The following is a 23,666-nucleotide window of genomic DNA, read 5'->3' on the forward strand; positions in this document are numbered from 1 at the left end:
CAGGCTGAGATTCCTGCCACATCACATCTAAGATATTTTTGGAAAATTCTCTAAAATCACAGCCATAGCTGGCTTCACACCTTTTTATTTTTCCTTTCTAGGGATGTACCCATGGCATATGGAAGTTCCTGAACTAGGGGTAGAATTGGAGCTGCAGCTGCTGGCCTATACCACAGCCACAGAAATGTCAGATCTGAGCCGCTGCAGCTTGCCGCAATGGTGGATCTTAATCCACTGAGCAAGGCCAGGGATCGAACCTGAATCCTCATGAGTACTAGTGGGGTTAAGTGCTTAGCCACAATGGGAACTCCATTCAGATCTTTATTTTATGTTATTTATTTATGTTTGTCTTTTTAAGGCTGCACTAAAGGCATATGGAAGTTCCCAAGCTAGGGGTGGAACTGGAGCTGCAGCCTCTGGCATATGCCACAGCCATAGCAACAGCAGATCCTTAACCCCATGAGTGAGGCCAGGAATCGAACCTGCACCTTCATGGATGCTAGTCAGATTCATTTCTGCTGGGCCATGATGGGAACTCCGGCACCTTTATGTTAGATTCCTCATTCTGCAAGTTGACACTGCCATGGTGAGCAAGATCAATAGCAGTGTAATGACTTTGTTCTCTGATTGACATAAAGTTTAAAGAAAGTACATGTGAAAAGAGAGAACATCTTACTGGAAAATGGAATGATAGAATCTGAAAGCTGAAAAAAACTAGACGTCTGATGAAAACTTCTCGAACCTATAGCTTGTCCTCCAAACAAACAATGATCATAGTCGTTTTTTTTTTTTAACAGAAGTATCACATATATTTTAGCACGTTCTAGTTTCTGAAGCATCACAGTGTTCATCACCTCATCAAACTGGAGAGGCTGTATAACGTGGTGTTAAAAGCATGAACTCTGGGGCCAAAGTGCCTGAGTTCAAGCCCAGTTTCTTTCCTTTACTACCTATGACCTTGGGCAACTTACTCCTATTTTCTCATCTGTAAAAGGAGGTTGACAAGACCATCTCCCTCAGGGTTGTTGTGAAGATCAAGAGCTGAGTGTATGTGAGAGGCTCAGAAATGTACCTGTTAGTCACTATCATTATCATCACTATCATCATCATCTTCTTCATGATAATAGTTTAGATCCCCCCCACCCCCCGCCCTGTTTCCATGGCATGCAGAAGTCCCCAGGCCAGGGATTGAACCCATACCATAGCAGTGACCTGAGCCACAGCAGTGACAATGCTTAACCTTCTGAGCCATGAGGAAACTCTGTGATTATAATTTATTTTTTTTTTTTTTTTGTCTTTTTGCTATTTCTTGGGCCGCTCCTGCAGCATATGGAGGTTCCCAGGCAAAGGGTCCAATCGGAGCTGCAGCCACTGGCCTACGCCAGAGCCACAGCAACGCAGGATCCGAGCCACATCTGTGACCTACACCACAGCTCATGGCAACGCCGGATCGTTAACCCACTGAGCAAGGGCAGGGACCGAACCCTCAACCTCATGGTTCCTAGTTGGATTCGTTAACCACTGCGCCACGACGGGAACTCCTGTGATTATAATTTTTGAGTTAAATTTCTGTTGGCAGTAGGATTTTTTTTTTTTTTTTTTTTTTTTTTTTTTTGGTCTTTACGGCCACATTTGTGCCATATGGAAGTTCTTGGGCTAGGGGTCGAATTAGAGCTTCAGCTGCTGGCCACAGCCAAAGCCACAGCAATGCTAAATCTGAGCCACATCTTCAACCTACACCACAGCTCACAGCAATGCTGGATCCTTAACCCACTGAGTGAGACCAGGGATCAAACCCATATCCTCATGGATATTAGTCGAATTCTTAACCTGCTGAGCCACAACAGGAACTGCAGTAGGATCATTATAAGACACAACTGTGGGAGTTCCCATCGTGGCGCAGTGGTTAATGAATCCGACTAGGAACCATGAGGTTGCGGGTTCGGTCCCTGCCCTTGCTCAGTGGGTTAACGATCCGACTTTGCCGTGAGCTGTGCTGTAGGTTGCAGACGCGGCTCGGATCCCGCGTTGCTGTGGCTCTGGTGTAGGCCGGTGGCTACAGCTCCGATTCGACTCCTAGCCTGGGAACCTCCATATGCCTCAGGAGCGGCCCAAGAAATAGCAAAAAAAAAAAAAAAAAAAAAAAAAAAGACACAACTGTGGCTTTTCCCACAGCCATGTCTGCTGCCTACACCACAGCTCACAGCAACACCAGATCCTCAACCCACTGAGGGAGGCCAGGGATCAAACCTGAGTCCTCATGGATACTAGTCAGATTTATTTCCACTGAGCCACAATGGGAACTCCTCTTTTATATGTTTTGATGAATTACCTGAAATTATTTTTCAAGTGAGTTTTGGGGGATTGTTTTTGTTTGGCCCATACCATGCAGAAGTTTCCAGGCAGGGATGGAACCACAGCAGTGATAAGGCCAGATCCTTAATCACTAGGCCATCAGGGACCTCCTCCAGTGAGTTTTGCTGGGTTGTTTTGTTTTTGTTTCAGCAGAACCTACTAATTCCTCCTCTCTCCCACCACATGAGTCTGCTAGGCACATGACCTCCCAGCATCACAGACACCTGGGTTTGGCTGTGTGACTAAGTTCTGACCAACGACCTAAGAGCAGAAGGGTTCACACTCTCTTAAGGAACTGCTTACCCTCCCTTTGAAACTGAGCAGGCCCCTGTTAGGCTCCTGGGCACAAGCTTTTCTGTGTCCCCCATTTCTTGTTTTTAGGAAATAAACTTCAGCCTCCATGACCTTCCCAGTGTTTCAAAGGGCATGTTCAAATAGTTGCTAATGAGTGAAGGGAAATGATGCAGAGACCAGGGAGGAGCAGTCAAGAAACAATAGCGCAGCCTTGGGGCAGGGTCTGGTTCCTCCTCAAGGAACATACATAACAATAGCTTTGAGTTGTCTGCAGAACTAAATCCCCAAACAAATGAATACCGGAGAGGAGGACCACCAGAACCAAGTCCTCGGGGCACTAAACACCAGCTTTTAAGAATGAAACTTGCATCTACCCTGATCCTTATCTATGGCCCTATTTTCTACTCCCAAACTATAAAACCACTTCCTGAGATGGGATTAACATGGTAGAATAGAAGGACTGGAGCTCAACTTCTCTCCTAAAAACAACATAATTCATAACTAAAGGCTGAGCAATCTCCACCCAAATGGACTGGAAACCTTAAAAAAGATATCCTACTCCAGAAGAAAAAGAGGAGGCCACATCAAGAGCACTCTTTTCAATAGCCAAGACATGGAAACAGCCTAAATGTCCATTGACAGAGGAGTGGATCAAGAAGATGTGGTACATATACACAATGGAATATTACTCAGCCATTAAAATGAACGAAATACTGGCAATTTTAGCAACATGGATGGACCTAGAAATTATCATGCGCAGTGAAGTCAGCCATACAATGAGACACCAACATCAAATGCTTTCACTGACATGTGGAATCTGAAAAAAGGACAGACTGAACTTCTTTGCAGAACAGATGCTAACTCACAGACATTGAAAAACTTATAGTCTTCGGAGGAGAGAGTTTGGGGGGTGGGGGGATATGCCTGGGTTGTGGGATGAAAATCCTGTGAAATTGGATTGTGATGATCATTATACAACTACAGAGGTGATAAATTCATTGAGTAATTTAAAAAAATAAAATAAAATAAAACCACTTCCTAATCTCTCCCAAGGGAGGGCACAGTCTTTAGGGCATTAGCTTGCTATGGTCTCCTTTGCCTGGCAAAGCAATAAAGCTATTTTTTTCTTCTTTGTTCCAAACTCTGTCTCCACATTTTTATTCAGCACCAGTGGACAGACACCAAGTTTCAGAAACACCATCTCTCCCTCTTCCTGTGTCCTGTCCTTGGGCTGCGACACAGACATAATCATGCATCCTAGGACCACGCCCTAAAATGGCAGAGCCCAGGTCTCCAAATGACTTTATGTTGCAATGTCGCTCCCCACCGTGGACCAACAATTCAGATTTCCTGTAAATGAGAAAAATAATCTCTTATCTTTTATCAGTCTCTTATAAACTGGCGAAATCATTGCCGATGCTTGACCTTTGTCCACCTGTGCCAAAGAGAAACTTGGAGACAAGAGTTTGGGGCAAAGGAGAAAAGCTATTGTTATGTATCTTCCTTGAGGAGAATCCAGGACCCTGCCCCAAGGCTGCATTATTGTTTCTTTCTTCCTTTTTTTTTTTTTTTTTTTTTGCTTTTTAGGGCCGTACCCATGCATGTGGAAGTTCCCAGGCTAGGGGTCAAATCAGAGCTATGGCTGCCAGCTGCCAGCCTACGCCACAGCCACAGCAACTCAGGATCTGAGCCAAGTCTGCAACCTACACCACAGCTTAGGGTAACACCAGATCCTTAACCCACTGAGTGAGGCCAGGTATCGAACCTGCATCCTCATGGGTCCTAGTCGGTTTCGTTAAAAACTGAGCCATGAGGGAATTACAGCGCTATTATTTCTTGACTGCTCCTCCCTGGTCTCTGCATCCCTTCCCCAGGATTTTTACTACCACAGAGACTTAGGCAGCCTTAAAAAAAGAAAAAGGAGCATATATGTATGTATGATTTTTTTCTTCTGCTTCTTCTTGGGCATGTGTCAGGTCAGGTGGAAACTACATTTTTCCAGCGTTTTTTGTTGTTGTTTTTTTTGCCGAGCCCAAAGCATGTGAAGAAAGTTCCCAGGCCAGAGGCTGAACCTACACCAGGTGCTGTTTCAGTGACAATGTGGGATCCTTAACCACTGTGCCACAAGGAACTCTTTCCAGCATTCTTTATGCTTCTTAACCCCAGTTCATTAACTTAAGCATATCTGGTCAATCCAAATAGTGGATTCTTTAGCGTAGAAAATAGTAGCTACCAGGAGTTCCTGTCATGGCTCAGCAGTTAAAAAATCTGACTAGCATTCATGAGGACGAAGGTTCAATCCCTGGCCTTGCTCAGTGGGTTAAGGATCTGGAACTGCCGTGAGCTGTGGTGTAGATCGCAGACCGGCTGGGATCCTGCACTACTGTGGCTGTGGTGGCCAGCAGCTACAGTTCCTATTCAACCCCTAGCCTGGGAACCACCATAAGCCTTGGTGCAGCCCTAAAAAAAAAAAAACAGAAAAAGAAAAGAAAAAGAAGCAGAAAAAGAAAATAGTAGCTACCAAAGAAATGTGAATGTAACCAGTTCTATAAGCTCGGTTGAAACTCTAGCTCTCTTTGTCCTTTTAGGTGCTCTGGTGACATGTCGAATGAAAGATAACCCAAGACAGACACAAAAACATTTCGGGGCAGGATTAGGTGCCCTCCAGTCATCATGATGGAATCAGAAAACCCAATGGCTCAACATAGAATAGTTTAGGAATCAAGCATCAGGAGGCAATACGAGGGTGTCAGATAACAAACTTGCTATTCAGGCAAACATGAGAAAAATCTCCTGTTACAGATAATCCTCATACTTTGAGTAACTTTAATTTCACTGTTTCTAACATTAACTAGCATGCTATTGAACAAATCACTAGCTTCACCCATACAAAACCCATATTTATAGTCAGTATGCCAATTAGCAAGGCTGCTTGAGGTATTCATAGTAGAAGAATGTGTTAGCAGCAACCTTTGGATTATGTCACTTTCTGATCTAATTGCTAGCAGAAGACTACTTAGCTGAGCCTTTTTTTTTTTAAGTGGTTAGTTGACTCTTTATAGAATTAAAGCTTTACATTGTCAGCACATATATAGCATCACACTATCTATACTGAAATATAGGAATTTTTTTTTTTTTTTTAGGTCCGTACATGCAGCATATGGAAGTTCCTGTGCTGGGGTCAAATTAGAGCTACAGCTGCCAGCCTATACCACAGCCACAGCCACGCCAGATCCAAACTGTGTCTGCAACCTACACTACAGCTCACAGCAACACTGGATCCTTAACCTACTGAGTGAGGCCAGGGATCAAACCCACATCCTCATGGATACTAGTCATGTTTGTTACAGCTGAGCCACACAAGGAACTCCCTGAAATACAGTATTTTTAAATGAATTACAGAAATTTTAACAGTGAGTATTAGTTCAGGAGTTCCCTGGTGGTTCCGCAGGTTAAGGACCTGGCATTCTCATTCTTGTGGCTTGGGTCACTGCTGTGGCTTGGGTTCGATACCTGGCCCGGGAACTTCCACATGCCATGGGCATGGCAAAAAAAAAAAAAAACAAAAAAACAAAAAAACAAAAAAACAGTGAGTGTAGTTCTGTGACTAAATTCTCACCAGGAGAATATGAGCAGAGGTAATGTGTAAAACTTTCCACATAAATTTCTCTTGACTTCCTTTCTCATGTGCTTGATTGAACAGAGCTGTGTTATTGACCCAACTTTAACATGGGGCGATGGTGAAGCAACAATATGGAAGAAATATGGATCCTCGGTAACTTTGTGATGTAAAGCTTCATGCCTGTCTGGACTGGTCAGACTGTTACATGGCCAGTAAGGAACAAGAAATAAACTTATTTAAGCTACTATATTTTAGGGTACCTTTTTTTTTTTTTTTTTTTTTTTTTTGGCAAGGCCTGCCACATGTGGAACTTCCCAGGCCAGGGATCAAACCTGTGCCACAGCAGCCATACAGGCCACAGCAGTGACAGCACCAGATCCTTAAGCTACTGGGACACCAGGGAATTCCTCCTTTTCTGCCTCTTCAGCTCCACCCTCTACACTGGCTCCTTTTCAGTTCATGAATATGATCAGGTCTTTTCATCCTTGTAAGTATTGACTCTGTTTTCATCCAAACTTCCAAAAATAGGAACTACACTTGTTTATTCCACCCTCACCTCCCAGACACCCTCTACTGCACAATGGTATCTGACCCCACTATATATATATATATATATATATATATTTTTTTTTTTTTGGTTTTCTTTTTACAGCTGTACCTGTGGCATATGAAAGTCTCCAGGCCAGGGGTCGAATTAGAGCTTCAGCTTCTGGCCTACACCACAGCCACAGCAACAATGGATCCAAGATACATCTGCCACCTACACTGCAGCTTATAGCCACCCCAGATCCTTAACCCACTGAGCGAGGCCAGGGATCAAACCCACATCTTCACAGAGACAACATCAGGTTCTTAACCTGCTGAGCCACAATGGGAACTTCCCCAATTATATTTTTTAAAACTATTCTCAGTAAAATCATTAATCACTAAACCTAGAGGATAAGCTTCCGTTCTGGTCTTAACAAATTTCCTATCACACCACAATGTAAATAAGTCTCAGACCAAATTGTACCTCATGCACTCTGTAGCATTCTCCTCTTTTCCCTTCCTCTCTCTTTATTTCTACAATGCCACTATTATCTAGATTGCCAGTACCTTCCATGGTGTCTTCTTGATCTCCAATTCTTGAAGTGTTGGTTCCCAAGTCTACATCCTTGGCCTACTCTCTTGTTCTTCACAGTCTTCCTGGGAAATAACATCCAGTCTCCTAATCCTGATCTTTGATGATGAATCTTCAGAGCCTCCTAGTTTCATCCTCCACACGACTAGGCAGCATCGATGCCTCCCTAAAATAGAGAATCCCTGATGTATACAGCACCAGTATAAAAAAATTGTACGTGTCTGTCTCACAGTTGGTTACCCTACGCCTTGCCAATTGACTTCAGCCTTTTTGGCCCTTCAGCAACTATCAGGTTCTTTGAGTTAATAGCAATAGCATCCACTGCCTGGACTAGATGGAAGCTAAGCATGTCCCCCCTCTCCCCACTGGAATACTGATAACAGATAGTAGATTTCAAGGAAAACAAAACTTAGTCTAAATTCTTCCAAATGTGTAAATGTTTATTTGCAAGTAAGCAAAAAAAAAAAAAAAAAAAAAAAAAAAAAAAAAAAGGTAATGTTACATTATGGCTCAGTGGGTTAAGAATCCAACTAATACCCATGAGGATGAGAGTTTGACCACTGGCCTCACTCAGTGGGTTAAGGATCTGGCATTGCTGCAAGCTGCAGAGTAGGTTATAGATGCAGCTTGGATGTGGTGTTGCTGTGGCACAGGCCAGCAGCTGCAGCTCCGATTTAACCCCTAGCCTGGGAAATTTCAAATTCCATGGGTGTAGCCCTAAAAAGACAAAAAAAAAAAAAAAAGGAAGAAGAAGTCATAACCTGCTCATGGAAGGTTAAGGACATTCTCAGCCTACAGCATGTTTATGAGAGGCTCACTCTGAGGTGGCTGCAGCAATATCCAAAGAGTAGAATCAGGAGTTCCCATTGTGGTGCAGCAGAAACGTATCTGCCTAGTATCCATGAAGACACAGGTTAAATCCCTGGCCTTGTGCAGTGGGTGGGAGATCTGGCGTTGCCATGAACTATAGTGTAGGTCGCAGACACAGCTGGGATTCCAAATTGCTGTGGTTGTGACCTAGGCCAGCAGCTGTAACTCTGATTTGACCCCTAGCCTGGGAAATTCCACATGCTTCCAGTATGGCCCTAAACAAACAAACAAACAAACAACAACAAAGAGCAGAATCAGCCAACCTTCCATTCAGGTCAGTCAGTACTGCCTCCAAGAATTGGGTAGAAGTCACCAGGGAGAAGTGGACAACAGAGAATCATATAGAATTTAGACTGAGAAGGTAGCAGGTTCCTGGGCTTTCTAGCAACTTATTCACCATCTATGGGATCTCCTGATTATCTGCTATGTGTCAGGTGCTGTTCTCAGCACTGGATAGATAGCTGTGGTGGGTAAAGCCAAGAAAAACTCCTGCTTTCATGGAGCTTACTCTCTGGCCAGGTGTTCCTGTACCTCATTCTCCAGAGATTGACAGGGCTGTGACATCTTTCTAGGCAGCCCTGTATCTGGGACACCATTTATTTCACCAGTGAAAATGTTATTTCTAACCTCCCTTAGGCTAATTAATGAACCTTCTGGTATAAATTTCAATAAAGATCCTTGACATGTGTAAGTAGCCACCTGGGGAGTATGGATTCCTGATTAGGGCACTTCAGATTAGAACTAACCACCTCTGGAGTGTGAATTCCTAATAGGGTACCTCTAATGATAACGAACCTCCCCTAGAGTGTAGATTAAAGTTAATTTACACACGAGTACATTACTCTGTTTAGAAGGAAGTATTTTAAAGTAAATGATTAAAGAGGCAGTATGACAACATGGCAGGAAGCATGTGCCCAAGTTTCACGTAGAGGTTTTAAAATACTGAAGCACACTGACTCCCTTGGCTTCCTTGATCCTCCTCGTGATCCAGCAATGACAGGGACAAGGAAGGTCATCAGGGGCCTCAGACCCTTCCTCCTCCTCCTGTAACATGGTCTGTATCCATTCTGAATGGCCAGTGCCTATACCATTCTGATCATTGAATATTTTTTGCTTTTTAGGGCCACACCTGCAACATACGGAGGTTCCCAGGCTAGGGGTCAAATCAGAGCTACAGTTGCCAGCCTGTGCCACAGGCACAGCAAGGTGGGATCCAAGCCACATCTGCGACCTACACCACAGGTCACGGCAACGCAGAATCCCTGACCCACTGAGCAAGACCCAGGATCAAACCTGCATCCTCATGGATACTAGTCAGATTCATTTCTGCTGTGCCACGAAGGGAACTCCTTCTAATCACTGAATATTTTTTTTTTTTTTTTTTTGCTATTTCTTGGGCCGCTCCTGCGGCATATGGAGGTTCCCAGGCTAGGGGTTGAACCAGAGCTGTAGCCACCGGCCTACGCCAGGGCCACAGCAACGCGGGATCCGAGCCGCGTCTGCAACCTACACCACAGCTCACGGCAACGCCGGATCGTTATCCCACTGAGCAAGGGCAGGGACCGAACCCGCAACCTCATGGTTCCTAGTCGGATTCGTTAACCACTGCGCCACGACGGGAACTCCTCACTGAATATTTTAAATAGCGTTCCTGCTCCCATCTTTAGCCATGAAGAAACTGACAAGATGCTCTAAATCTCATCCCCAAATACCTTGGAGAAGGAATTATAATCTTCCCAGTTTGGTCCTGGGATTCAGAATTGATGGGGATTGGCCGGGCGACAGGACCTTTACACTCTAGTTGGGTGGGATGATGGGGGGCTTGTAGACCTGGTGTAGATGTCAAAGACAGACATCTAGAGTGCTCCAGTCTCAGGGTTCTGCTGGGAGGTTAAGCCAAAAGGGCAAAAACCCAGAAGAGTTGAAGAGGTAAGTGGGAGCATGGATAATGGAATATAATTGGGTAGGGAGTTAAGAACAGGACTTTGTTAAATCATTCACAGTATCATTCAATAAGATATTTCTATCAATAAGATTTTGAATTTTACCTGTATCAAAAAGAGTTATAAGTGTACAGTCAAAATGCTATAGGCTTTGGTCGATATATATACATACATGGTCCATGTACATATATACATATATGTAGATTCTGGTCCATGTATATACATACATACATGTAGTTCCACAGATGACGTGATAGTGTGAATAGCTGCTACTTTAAAACAATGATATTTTCCATATCTTACTGTGATCGAATAAGAAATATATATTTTGGCCTGCCTCCTGGCCAGAGCTTCTAAAACCATTGTAATTTCCTAAGCAGTCCAGGAGCTAGGAGCATCTTTTGTTCTAATATTTGGTCTCTGACCTCAGTTCCTGACTCTGAGCTTCTAAACCACTTGGAATTTCCTGGATGACAGAAGCATTTTTTGTTCTAATGAGGCCACTCTCGGTGGGCTCCTGGATAAATTCAAGATGCAGGCTGGTCACCAAATGACCAAGCCATGATTAGGAGCTTGGAACTTTCAGCCCCATTCCCTTCCCCTAGAGAAGTGAGCGGGGCTAGAGCTTTAATAAATAATCTACCATGTCTGTATGATGAAGCTCTCATAAAAATCCCTAAGCTATAGGGTTCAGAAACTTCTGGGTTGGAGTTCCTGCTGTGGCTCAGTGGGTTAAGGACCTGGTATTGCCACAAGATCTAACACAGGTTGCAGATGTGGCTTGGATCCGGCGAGGCTGTGGCTGTGATGTAGGCCTTCAGCTGCAGCTCCAATTTGACCCCTAGCTTGGGAAATTCCATATGTCTCAGCCCTAAATGGAAAAGGAAAAAAAAAAAAGCTTCCAGGTTAATGAATGTATGCATGTACAAATAGGATGGTACACCCCAATAGCCTAGGAATAGAAGTTCCTGCATATGGGAGCCTTCTGGACTTTGCTCTGCGTACCTCTATATCTAAATGTTCATTTGTATCTGTTATTATATCCTTTGTTATATAATGAACTGGTAAATGTAAGCATCTTCCTGATTTCTATGAGCTATTCCAACAAATTATTAAACCTGAGGAATGGGTTGTGGGAGACCTGATTTTAGCCAGTGGATCAGAAGTGCAGGTGACAACCTGGGACTTTTTTTTTGGCCACCATGCAGAAGTTTTGGGGCCAGATTTTGAACCTGTGCCACAGCACTGACAATGCCAGATCCTTAACCCACCAGCCCACCAGGGAGTTCCATGGGGCTTTTGATTGGAAGCTGAAATTGGGTGGTCTTGTGGTATCTGATGCTAACTCCAAGTAGATAGTGTCAGAATTGAATTAAATTGCAGGACACCCTACAGGTAGATAGGGTTAGAAGTATTGTGAGTATGGAAATAAAGGAAAACACAATGTGATTTTCTTAGATACTTAGAATAACTAGATAAAGTACATCCTTGACATCAACTTCTGAAGAATATGGGGGAAAATGAGTCTTCAAGGACATCACAGTGTTTACTGGTATATACGTTCAACATATCTCAATAAAAGGAAAGTTGCATGGGGGTATTTAGAAGATCTAGCAAGTAGTTGAATAATCAGTTTATTCAAATGTATGGTAGAGTATGGTAAGTGAAAGAGTCTAGTGAAAGAGCATTGTTTTGAAAAGACAGCTAAGGAGACAGTAGGTCTCCCTATTTCTAACAGCAAAAATTTCAAAACTGGGAAATAGAAGTAAGGAGAAAATATTAAAAATCTATTATGTGCAAGTCTTATTCTTGCCAACTAATCTGAGACAATTAGAGCCTGTGCAACTTTTAGGTTCTTTTTAATAGATACAAGCATCCAAAAATTGTTTTCTGAAGTTTCTGTTATGGCTCAGCTAGTATCCATGAGGATGTGGGTTCCATTCTAGGCCTCATTCAGTGGGTTAAAGGATCCGGCGTTGCTGTGAGCTGCAGTGTAGGCCACAGATGTGGCTCAGATCTGGCGTTGCTGTGGCTGTGACATAGGCGTGCAGCTGCAGCTCTGATTCAGCCCCTAGTCTGGGAACTTCCATATGCCACAGGTGTGGCCATTAAAAAAATAAATTCTTTTTTCTTCAAGTAAAAGCCTAGATTCCAAAGGAAGAATTGGGTCAGGAACACAGAATCCTCTGGTGTTCTTGGTAAGAGACCCCTGGAAGGATTTAGCTTAGGGTATCATTGCTAAAGGTAAAAGCTACAGGCCTCTCGGGACTTGTATGTCCAATTATACAAGGGGAGGGAATATTTTTAGAAAAATCGTGTATCTTGAATATCTTTCATTTTGCCAGAAGAAAAAAAATTCTACTTTCCAACATTTATCTGCTGATCCATTGGCCATTGTTTTTACCAGTAAAACCCATTTCTCACATTTAGTTGGCAAATTATAAAGAGTCATGGTTGGTCAAGATATTCGTAAAAAAAGCATTGGTAAAACTTCCTCTTGTAGTTCCCCAGTGGCTCAGCAGGAACTGGCATTGCCACTGCTTGCAGCTCAGCTTGCTGCTGTGGTGGAGGTTTGATCCCTGGCCTGGGAACTTCTGCATGCCACAGCAGCGATCTGAACCACAGCAGTGACCACGCCTGATCCTTAACCCACTGAGCCATGAGAGAACTTCCTACAGTTGATTTTTATTTTTAGACTTTTTTTTTTTTTTTTTTTTTGCTTTTTAGGGCCACACCTGAGGCACATGGAGATTCCCAGGATGGGGGTCAAATCAGAGCTATAGCTGCTGGCCTACACCACAGCTCACTGCAATGCCAGATCCTTAACCCACTGAGCGAGGCTAGGGATCGAACCCTCAACCTCATGGTTCTTAGATTCGTTTCTGTTGCGCCACGATGGGAACTCCTGTCTTTTTGTCTTTTTAGGGCATATGGAAGTTCCCAGGCTAGGGATTGAATTGGAGTTGTAGCTGCTGGCCTGTACCACAGCCATGACCACATGGGATCCAAGCTGCACCTGCAACCTACACCACAGCTCACGCCAACACCGGATTCTTAACCCAGCCGGTGAGGCCAGGGATCGAACCTGCATCCTCATGGATACTAGTTGGGTTCATAACTTTTTGAGTCACAATGGGAAATCCAGTTGATTTTTAAAAACCAAACCCAAGGAGGATCTTGCTTTGCATTTGGCTGTTCCTGGCTTGTATGTTCTGGATTAGAATGCTGGTAGCATCTGGATTACAACTTAATTCAAATGATAGACGTGTAACATCACAACACATGTGCTAAAATATGTCAAAGAAAATTACAGACCTCACAGTAACTTTACTAGTTTTACCAACATTATCTCTTTTCCAAAAAGGAAGAAGGATTCTAAAGGACTCAGCTAGGCTAACATGTATTCTCTATAGAACCGACTTTTCTAAGCAATTTGAGAATTCTGAATTGAAAAGAACAGATGGAAGTTCCCATTGTGGCTTGGTGGAAACGACTCTGATTAGCATTCAAGAGGATGCAGGTTCAATCCCTGGCCTTGATCAGTGGTTTAAGGATCCAGCGTTGCTGTGGCTGTGGTGTGGGCCAGTGGCTACAGCTCCAATTCAACTCCTAGCCTGGGAAACCCCATATGCCATGGGTATGGTCCTAAAAAGACAAAAAAGCAAAAAACAAAAAAAAAGAATGGAAAAGATGATTCCACCATCACACTTTGAGAAATGCTGGCTGGTGGAATAACATGCAAACTTTCAGGTATGGCTCTGAAGGATGTCTAGCATTGGGACTCAAACCACATTTTTTTTTTTTTTTTGATTGCACTTGTGGCATGTGGAAGTTCCCAAGCTATGGATCGAACTCATGTCACAGCCGTCCCCAGAGTCACTTTTTTTTTTTTTAACTACTTTTTACCCCACATAGGTACTCAGAGTTATTCAGTGTTCTCTGACAGGCCAGGACTAGTGTGAAGAGAGACACCTAGTACAGAAAGCACCTGGGACAGAAGACAACCATGCCTATGCTTGCAAAAAGCCTCCTTAAATTTTGCATCCTGGGTACTTCCCTTACCTCACCCTCGTCCTCACTCTGAGATCTCAGGAACTTCACCTGCACAAACAATTTCAGCACTCCTGAGAATGTGCTAAGTTTGAGATTCCCTAGTTCTCTTGAGGGGCAGTGCATTAAGGATCTGTTGTTGTCAATGCAGTGGCTCGGGTTGCTGCTGTGGCATGGGTTTGATCCCTGGCTGGGGGAAGGTCCACATGCTGTGGGTATGGCCAAAAAAAAAAAAACCTTTGGAGGAGTTCCCATTGTGGCTTATCAGTATCAAACCCAACTAGCATCCATGAGGATGCAGGTTCCATCCCTGGCCTTGCTCAGTGGGTTAAAGGATCTGGCATGCCATGCGCTGTGGTGTACGTCGCAGATGTGGCTCTGATCCAGAGTGCTGGGGCTGTGGTGCAGCCTGACAGCTACAGCTCTGATTTGACCCCTAACCTGGGAACCTCCGTACGCTGCAGGCATGGCTCTAAAAGGCAAAACAAACAAACAAAAACTTTTGGAAATCAAAACACACTTTGTCGTTCATAGGTTACTTGAATTTCAGCAGCTTCAGATTTAAGATTCCCAGGGACTCTGAGAGTCCACAGAAAGCCTATGTGTGTCTTCAGAAAGGTGCTTTGTCAGGAGAAGACAGCCTTGAGGAGGGCACAGTGCAGATCCTGCTCCACCCAAACAGCAGGGATTTATGATCTGTGCCTTGTACATGTGTCGTGGGAAACGAGTACTGCACAGACCTTCTAAGTCCAAGGAAGCTGTTGGCTAGGAAACTTTGGGCTTCACCCGACATGGTCATACCTATTTCCTCACTTCTAAAATGTGGGTAATCATCATTACTCTTTAGCATTATTGTGAGGAGCAAAAGAATCATATGTAAAGCACTTTCTGCCTGTAACATAATTGGTGTTCATCAAATGCTTGTTTCCCTAGAAGAGCTTAATAGAGAATTAATACATCTATTTCCCTTAGGAGATGGTCCAACTGTGGCAGAGGTCTCAGACCTGCCAGGCGTGGCCCTAAAAGGCAAAACAATAAGGGCCTGAGATGACGATAATGGTAAAAATAATAATAAGGAGAAAAAACAGAGCTTCCCTGTGGCACAGCGGGTTAATGATCTGGCTTGTCTCTGTGGCATTGATGGGTCGATCCCCAGCCTGGTACATCAGGCTAAGGATCCCACATTGGTGCAGCTGTGGCATAGGTTGCAGATGGGGCTCGATTTGACGCCTGGCCCAGGAACTTCCATGTGAGTGAGTATGGCTGGAAAAAAAATAGGAAGAAGGGGGAGGGGGAGAAAGTGAGGGAGAGGAGAAAGAGAATTTACTTGTTTTTACTCCTGGCAGGCATGGTTCTAATACATGGATTAACTCATTTATTCCTTCCAACCTTATGAGGTAGTCCTTTGTAAAATCCCTGTGTAGAGGTGCAAAACAGTCCTCTCCAGAGTCTTGAGGCTCCTCTGGTTCAGTAAGAGCTAAGAACTAAAGACAGGAGAGGAAATTCTCTTTGCTTTTTCTTTTTAGTCCATGTGGGTATCTGGCCAGGCTGAGTGTCCTTACCTGGCCTGTAGTATAGCAGCCGGGATATACCACTGAGTGCCCAAGGGGACCATGCTGAGAAGATAAGCAGAGCATCTTCCATTCTTTCCCTTGAACAATTTCTTTTTTCATTTTCTTTTTCAGGACTGCACCTGTAGCATATGGACATTCCTGGGCTAGGGGTTGAATAGGAGCTACAGCTGCCAGACTACACCACAGCCACAACAACACTGTATCTAAACCTCATCTGCAATGTAGTCCAAGGATTAAAACTACATCCTCATGGAGACTATTTTGGGTTCTTAAACACCCTGAGCCACAAGGGAACTCCAGCCCTTGACCAGTTTCTTTTTTTTTCTTTTTTTCTTTTTTGTCTTTTCTAGGGCCACACCCATGGCATATGGAAGTTCCCAGGCTAGGGGTTGAATTTGGAGCTGTAGCTGCCAAGCCTATGCCAGAGACACAGCAATGCGGGATCCAAGCTGTGTCTGTGAACTACACCACAGCTCACAGCAACGCCAGATCCTTAACCCACTGAGCAAGGCCAGGGATCAAACCTGCCACCTCATGGTTCCTAGTCGGATTCATTAACCACTGAGCCATGACAGGAACTATGACCAGTTTCTAATATTGTAAATTATAAAATAAACTGTCCTGTTTCTTTCTTTCTCTCTCTCTCTTTCTTTCTTTTCTTTCTTTCTGTTTTTCTCTCTCTTTCTTTCTCTCTCTCCTTCTTTCCTTCCTTCCTTCCTTCCTTTCCTTCCTTCCTTCTTTCCTTCTTTTGCTGCACCCATAGCATGAGGAAGTTCCTGGGCCAGGGATTGACCTGAGCTGCTGCAGTGATGATGCCGATGCTTAAACCACTGAACCACTGAACTCCTAGCTGTGCTGTTCTTATAACATTGGAGCTAATAATGAACACTAGGTCCTGCAATGATGTCCTTTGTGTTTTATGAAATATGAGAGGAGATTTGTCTGTTAAGTGTAATTAAATGGTTTTTGAGGATGCACTCCCAAAACGCAGTCCAAGTTCCCCTATGCTGACTTTCAATCATTTGCCGAAGGCTTTGCCAGTTCTTTAGTTTCTCAGTCAGTAACATGGGCTGGGAGCAACTCTGAGAGTTTTCAGTGAGCCTGGTCATTTCTGTCATCAACTTCTCCACCAATGATATGGAAGTTAACTTTTCGTTAGGTAATCAAAATTAGTTTACCCAAAACAAATTATGCGCTTCAGCGCTTGTAAAGTGTTTTATGCCTTCTCTTCACTCCCTCGTATGCAGCTATGTACCTTGCGAGCATACTACTGACAGATCTCATCAAGCTCACAGCAATGAAAGATCTTCAAAAACGTTGTGGTTCAACGGTAAGGAACTGGACTAGTACTCATGAGGATTCCGGTTCAACCCCTGGCCTTGCTCACTGGGTTAAAGAATCCAGCATTGCCGTGAGCTGTGGTGTGTGTCGCAGATGAGTCTCAGATCCTGCGTTGCTGTGGCTGTGGCTCAGGCTGGCAGTCGTAGCTCTGATTTGACCCTTAGCCTGGGTACATTCATAGCCCTAAAAAGACAATAAAATAAAATAAAATTAAAAATGCTTCTAGTCCCAGTATCCTTGGCTATCACAATCCGTGTGGGCAGAAACAGTTTTGATCATTTCCAGTCCTCTGGAAAACAGGTCATATATGTCATAATTTGGTATTTTTATTTATTTAGCAAACATTGACTGAACACCTACTGTGTGTAAGGATTTGCAGCATCTCTGGCAGTGAATTCGGAAACCTTCCTGCAGTTGGAGAAGGGGGGGAGAAGACCTAGAAACAGGACAGAAGCAGTTCCTTGAGGCACGAGGAGGCAGTGCAGAGAGCAGGGCATTCTCACCGAGACATAAAACATTTATAAAGGATCAGACACAATGCAGGTTCTGTCTCAAATATTTGAATCGATTCCATCAACACCATTTGGCGGGCAGGAAGTCCCAGCTCTCTGTGGATTTACTAACGCGAGACACAAACCTCTGACATAATGAAGTGGCATGAGGTATGCGTCACTTCGCTTTCTCTTGGAGGGAGAGAACTGTGGCCAAAGTTTCTTTGGTTAATTCCAGGGCACATGTTTTCATGTGCGTGTACTTGCTGATATGCAAACGTCTGTTAGATCCAGCGGGCTTCAGCTCTGTAAGACAGAGAAAATTAACTCATTGGTATTTTCAAACAATAAGAAAAAGCAGGCCTTGCAGTGCAGTTTGGACAAGGGGCCCTTTTTTAGAATGAGACAGAGTGTGATCTCTTAAAGGAGGGCCTTTGCTTGTAGTGTTTTCCTGTCTTGTTCTGCTCCATCCTTACACATTTCTGGCAAGGACACAAACAAGCTACAGGCTGAAATCAGTTCCCTTGAGCATATTCAGCTACCAATGAATCTAGGGGGGAAACTCTAGATTTTAGAAGGTTAAATCAGACAATAATTCAGAAAGTTTGCTTTCAGGCAGAGGCAATATAATTATTGTTTAGAAGGAAATTTTCATGCAGTCCAAAGATAATTCGCTACAAACCCTAAATTAGGTTTTTGCTAAATTGACTTTCTGTGACTTGGAAGGAAAAAAAAAAAAAAAAGGTTTCCTCAGCAAAGCCCACAACATTATAATGAAAAAAGTCATCTACTCAGCCTGGCCTGATGGACTTGGTCAAATGGTATAGAAATTAAATCCATCTGAAGAATCCCATCTCCAAATGGGATTTTCATTTCCATAAGACTGCAGTTTAAAAATGTGTGTGAAGTAAGAAAGTAAGAGTAAAATCATTTCCCCCCACGGCTGGTGAACTTGGCAGCCCACGTGGAAAATGAGCCAGATCTTCCCCTGCTGAACAAATCCATTCAAAATGATTTCATAGTTTTCCTTCCTCATCCTTTGGAATGTGGAAGCCATTTTCCACTGGGCTTAAAAAAAAAAATTCTGAGTTTAACCCTTTGAGATAAGATATTTATTCTCCTTTAAAAAAAAGTCTCCAAAATCATGTAGGAGCTATCGAGAATTGTTATTGTTGTTGTTGTTTTGTTTTGTTTTAGCACAAATGCTGTAGGCAGAAAGTTGATTCAAGCTTATTTAATTAGGAACCACGGGAAACAGTTGTGCCTAATATAATGCAGGAGCTCGAGTCGTGGCTCAGTGGTTAACAAATCTGACTAGGAACCATGAGGTTTCAGGTTTGATCCCTGGCCTTGCTCAGTGGATTAAGGATCCAGCGTTGCCATGAGCTGTGGTGAAGGTCGCAGATGTGGCTCGGATCCCACGTTGCTGTAGCTCTGGCGTAGGCTGGCAGCTACAGCTCCAATTTGACCCCTAGCCTGGGAACCTCCATATGCCTCGGGAGCAGCCCAAGAAAAGGCAAAAAGACAAAAAAAAAAAAAAAAAAAAAAAAAAAAAAGCAAACTTCTATTAATTGAACTAATATGTTTTGCAGTCACCTGCCAGGGAAATACCAATGTAGGTAGATTCAGTGATAAAGAAAACTTTCTTTTTTTTGCTTTGGTATTGGAATATTAAATAAGCTAATTAAAAATCATTGTTTGATGACTGCTTACTTTGTCGTCGAGTTGGATTCTTTCCGGAGGGTCTTTTTTCCCTTGTCTAATTTATCCTCCATCCTGAACCCTATTCCAACTAGAAAAATATCTATTTGCTTATATATGCATAAAATGTATCTTCCAGAAGAGAAACACACACAAAAAAAACTTTCTAATTTTTGCATATTATGTATGTATGTGTGTATATATATACACACACATACATACATATATATATATATATATATATATATGCTCTTTTTTTAGGGCTGCACCTGCAGCATATGGAGGTTCACAATGCCAGATCCAAGCCAGGTCTGTGACCTACACCACAGCTCACAGCAATGCCAGATCCTTAACCTACTGAGCAAGGCCAGGGATCGAACCGGCATCCTTATTGATCCTAGTTGGGTTTGTTAACCGCTGAGCCACGACGGGAACTCCATATATATATTTTTGTATTGGTCAAGTCAATTTGTAAACTGGGGCCCAAAGAATGGAGGCTGCCCCAGTGGTCCAGCACATGTCACAAATCTGAACCTCAGTCAGCCTGCATTTATGGGAAACACCTGTCAAGAAACAGAACATAGAGGAGTTCCTGTTGTAGCACATCGGAAATGAATCTTACTAGTATCCACGAGGATGTGGGTTCAATCCCTGGCCTCAATCAGTGGATCAGAGATCAGGCATTGCCATGAGCTGTGGTGTAGGTCACAGATGTGGCTCAGATCCAGAGTTGCTATGGCTGTGGTTTAGGCCCAGCAGCTGCAGCTCTGATTCAGCCACTAGCCTGGAAACTTCGCAGCCCTAAAAAGCAAAAGGAAGGAAGGAAGAGACAGACATAGCCAACCACAAGCCTCTAACTCAGCTTTTACTAGTTTACCTTTCCTTAGAAAATAGGACCTGCTGGCCTTTTAAGGAGATCCCCTAACTCCCAGGCAACCATGCCCTGTTTCCACATTGCCTCTTCTAATGCTCTTTAAATTCACTCTTTTTTTTTTTTTTTTGTCTACAGCAAAGTGATTCTCTCATATATATACATATATACACACACATACACACATGTATATACATATACATACTATTTTTCATATTCTTTTCCATTACAGGTTATTATGTGCCTTACTTTTTTTTAAAACTCAGAATACACATTTGACAAAGGAGCAAAGTCAAGTCTGGAACAACTGGATATCCACATCCAAAAAAATGAATCTTCACATCCTTCACAAAAATTAGCTCACAATGGAGCATAGACCTAAATGTAAAATGCAAAAGTATAAAACTCCTTAGACAATAACTTAGGAGAAAACCTAGATAATCTGAGTAAGGTGGATGTCTTTTTAAATACAACAACAGGAGCACGATCCATAAAATAAATAATGAGCTATTTTTCATTAGAAGTAACAACTTCTGCTCAGTGAAAGACATAGCCAAAAGAATGAAAAGACAAGCTACAAACTGGGAGAAAATGTGGAAGGAAATATTTGCAAAAGACATATCTGATGGAGACTATTATTCAAAATATACAAAGAACTCTTAAATCTCAGTAATAAGTGGGTATAATAAAAATGTATTCGGGGAGTTCCATTGTGGCTCAGTGGCAGTGAACCTGACTAGTATCCATGAGGACACAGGTTTGATCCTTGGCCTCACTCAGGATTAAGGATCTGGCTTTGCTGTGGCTGTGGTGCATCTTTGATTGAGCCACTAGCCTGGAAACTTCCATATGCTGTGGATTTGGTCCTAAAAAGACCAAAAAAAAAAAAAAAAAAATTCGTTGCCCCCAGTTCGTAACACAGAACTCCTTTAGGAGTTCTAGGCACATTCTGAGTAATAGGAGTATCTTTTTATTCATAACCAGCCCCTTTCCACCACCACAAGTTTATGCTAGGGAGGTGCCTGGTAGTGGGGTCCTTACTTAACCTAGATTTACTTAGATTTGATTAGAGGTTTGGAGCTTTCTGCTCCACCCACCAAGCAGGGGGTGAAGTGGAAGAGAAGCTGGAGATAGAGCTTCACGAAAGCCACTGACAAAGAGATTGGGAGAGTTGGTGAACCCACAAAAGTGCTAGGAGGGTGATATGTCCAGAGTGGGTGGGGCAGCGCCATGACTCCTCCCACCCCCATAATTTGCCCTATGAATCTCTCCATTCGACCATTCCTGATTTTTGTCTTGTATAATAAAGTTTAATAATTAAAGTGTTTTCCTGAGTTTTGTGAGTCATTTTAGCAAACTACTTAGCACGAGGATGGTTTGTATGAGCCCCTGAACTCATAGTTGATCAGGTGAACATGCAGGTAGACTGGGCCCCTCGTCTGTACTTGGCATCTTAAGTGGAGCAGTTTTATGATACTGAGCCTTATAATTTGTGGATCTGGTACTAACTCCAGGTAGATAAATGCCAGAATGGAACGGAATTGTTAGACACCTCGTTGGTGTCAGAGAATTGGAGAATTGATAGTGTTGGAAAATATTCCATATATTTAGTATTTAGTAACAAGACAACATATATTTGGTACCTGGAGGGAAAAATCTCACAAATAGAAAATGAACAACTTGCTTTAAAATGTGCTGAAGACTTGAACAGATACCTCAGCAGAGAAAATAACAGATGACTAGTTAAGAGTATGAAAAGATATGTCGTTAGGGAATTACAAATTAAAACAACAAGATGTCATTACACACCTATTAGAATGGTGAAAATCCAAAACACCAATAATACCAAGTGCTGGAGAGGATATGGAGCCACAGGAACTCTTATTCGTTGCTAGTGGGAATGTAAAATGGCACAGCCACTTTGGAAGACAAAAATGAACATACTCTCACCATACAACCCAGCGTTTGTGTTTCTTGGTATCTACCCAAATGTGTTGAAAAGTTATGTCTACACAAAAACCTGCATACACATGTTTATAGCAGCTTTATTCATAATTGCCAAAACTTGGAAGTGACCAAGATCTGCTTCAACAGGTGAATGGATAAATAAACTGTGGTACACCCAGAGAATGGGATTATTTATTCATCATGAAAAAGAATTGAGCTATTAAATCATGAATAGACATGGAAGAAACTTAAATACATATTATTACAGGAAAGAAGCCATTCTGAAGAGGCTACAGATTATTTGACTTCAATTACATGACATTCTGGAAAAGGCAAAACTTTGGAGAGAGTAAAAGGATCAGTGGTTCTGAAGATTTAGTGGGGTGGGAGGAATGAATAGGCAGAGCACAGAGGGTTTTTAGAGCAGCAAAACTATTCTGTGTGTTACTATGATGGTAGTTAGATGTGATTATGAAATTGTCCAAACCCATAGCATATACAACACCAAGAGTGAACCCTCATGTAAACTATGAACCTTGGGAGATAATGATGTATCAATATAGGTTCATTGATTGTAGCATATGCACCACTCTGGTGTCTGATAGTGGGGGAGGCTGTGCATGTGTGGGAGTACAGAGTATAAGGTAACTCTCTGTACTTTCTACAGTTTTGCTGTGAACCTAAGACTGTTCTAAAAAATGAAGTCTATTTTTAAAGAAAATTAACTAAAAAATATCTACATATCTTGGAGATATTTCTTTACCAGCAGTGAGAGTTGTTTCAGTCTCTTTGATTTTTCTATGGTATAGATGTGCCGTTATTAATATCATCAGTTTTTTATCAGTGTACATTTAAATTGTTTCCTAATACTTTTCTATTACTACAAACCATGCAGTTGCAATGCATTTCACACGTGTACATGTGTTTTTTAAAGGATAAATGTGCATTTGTAACATCTATAGATACCACCAAATTGCCTCTAAAGATTATATCAAATTATACTCTTAACAGCAAAATACGAGTGTGTCTGTTTCCCACAATTTCACAATGTATTATCAATAGTTTGAACCTCTGCCAATCTGACAGGCTCAAAAAAATGTCATCTCAGGTATTTTTTTTTTTTTAAATGTGGATGATGTCATGGAGTTCCTGTGGTAGCTCAGTGGAAACAAATCTGACTAGAATTCATGAGGATGCAAGTTTGATCTCTGGCCTTGCACAGTGGATTAAGGATCTGGCATTGCCCTGAGCTGTGGTGTAGGTTGCAGATGCGGCTTGGATCTGGCGTTGCTGTGGCTATGGTGTAGGCAGCTCGTATTCGACCCCTAGCCTGGGAACTTCCATATGCAGCAGGTGCGGCCCTAAAAAGACAAATAAAGAAATTAAATGAAATAACATCGATGATGTCAATACTATGTTAGTTTCAGGCATACTCCATAGTGATTTGATATTCGTATACATTGTAAGAGGATCATGACAATTAGTAA

The 23,666-nt window shown here is 42.6% G+C and overlaps 1 long non-coding RNA gene across 1 annotated transcript in view; it reads right to left on the minus strand.

The window, feature by feature from the left end:
* LOC110260729 overlaps window positions 17,444–23,666 on the minus strand; it is a 37,086-nt gene continuing 30,863 nt past the window's right edge. The window contains exons 2-3 of the long non-coding RNA XR_002344090.1: window positions 17,807–17,966; window positions 17,444–17,605 (exon numbers count right to left, since the gene is read on the minus strand). This is a non-coding gene — a long non-coding RNA (uncharacterized LOC110260729). The remainder of the gene's footprint in view (window positions 17,606–17,806; window positions 17,967–23,666) is intronic.

The sequence above is a fragment of the Sus scrofa genome, chromosome 5, assembly GCF_000003025.6.
Source record: "Sus scrofa isolate TJ Tabasco breed Duroc chromosome 5, Sscrofa11.1, whole genome shotgun sequence".
Taxonomy (NCBI): Eukaryota; Metazoa; Chordata; class Mammalia; order Artiodactyla; family Suidae; genus Sus; species Sus scrofa.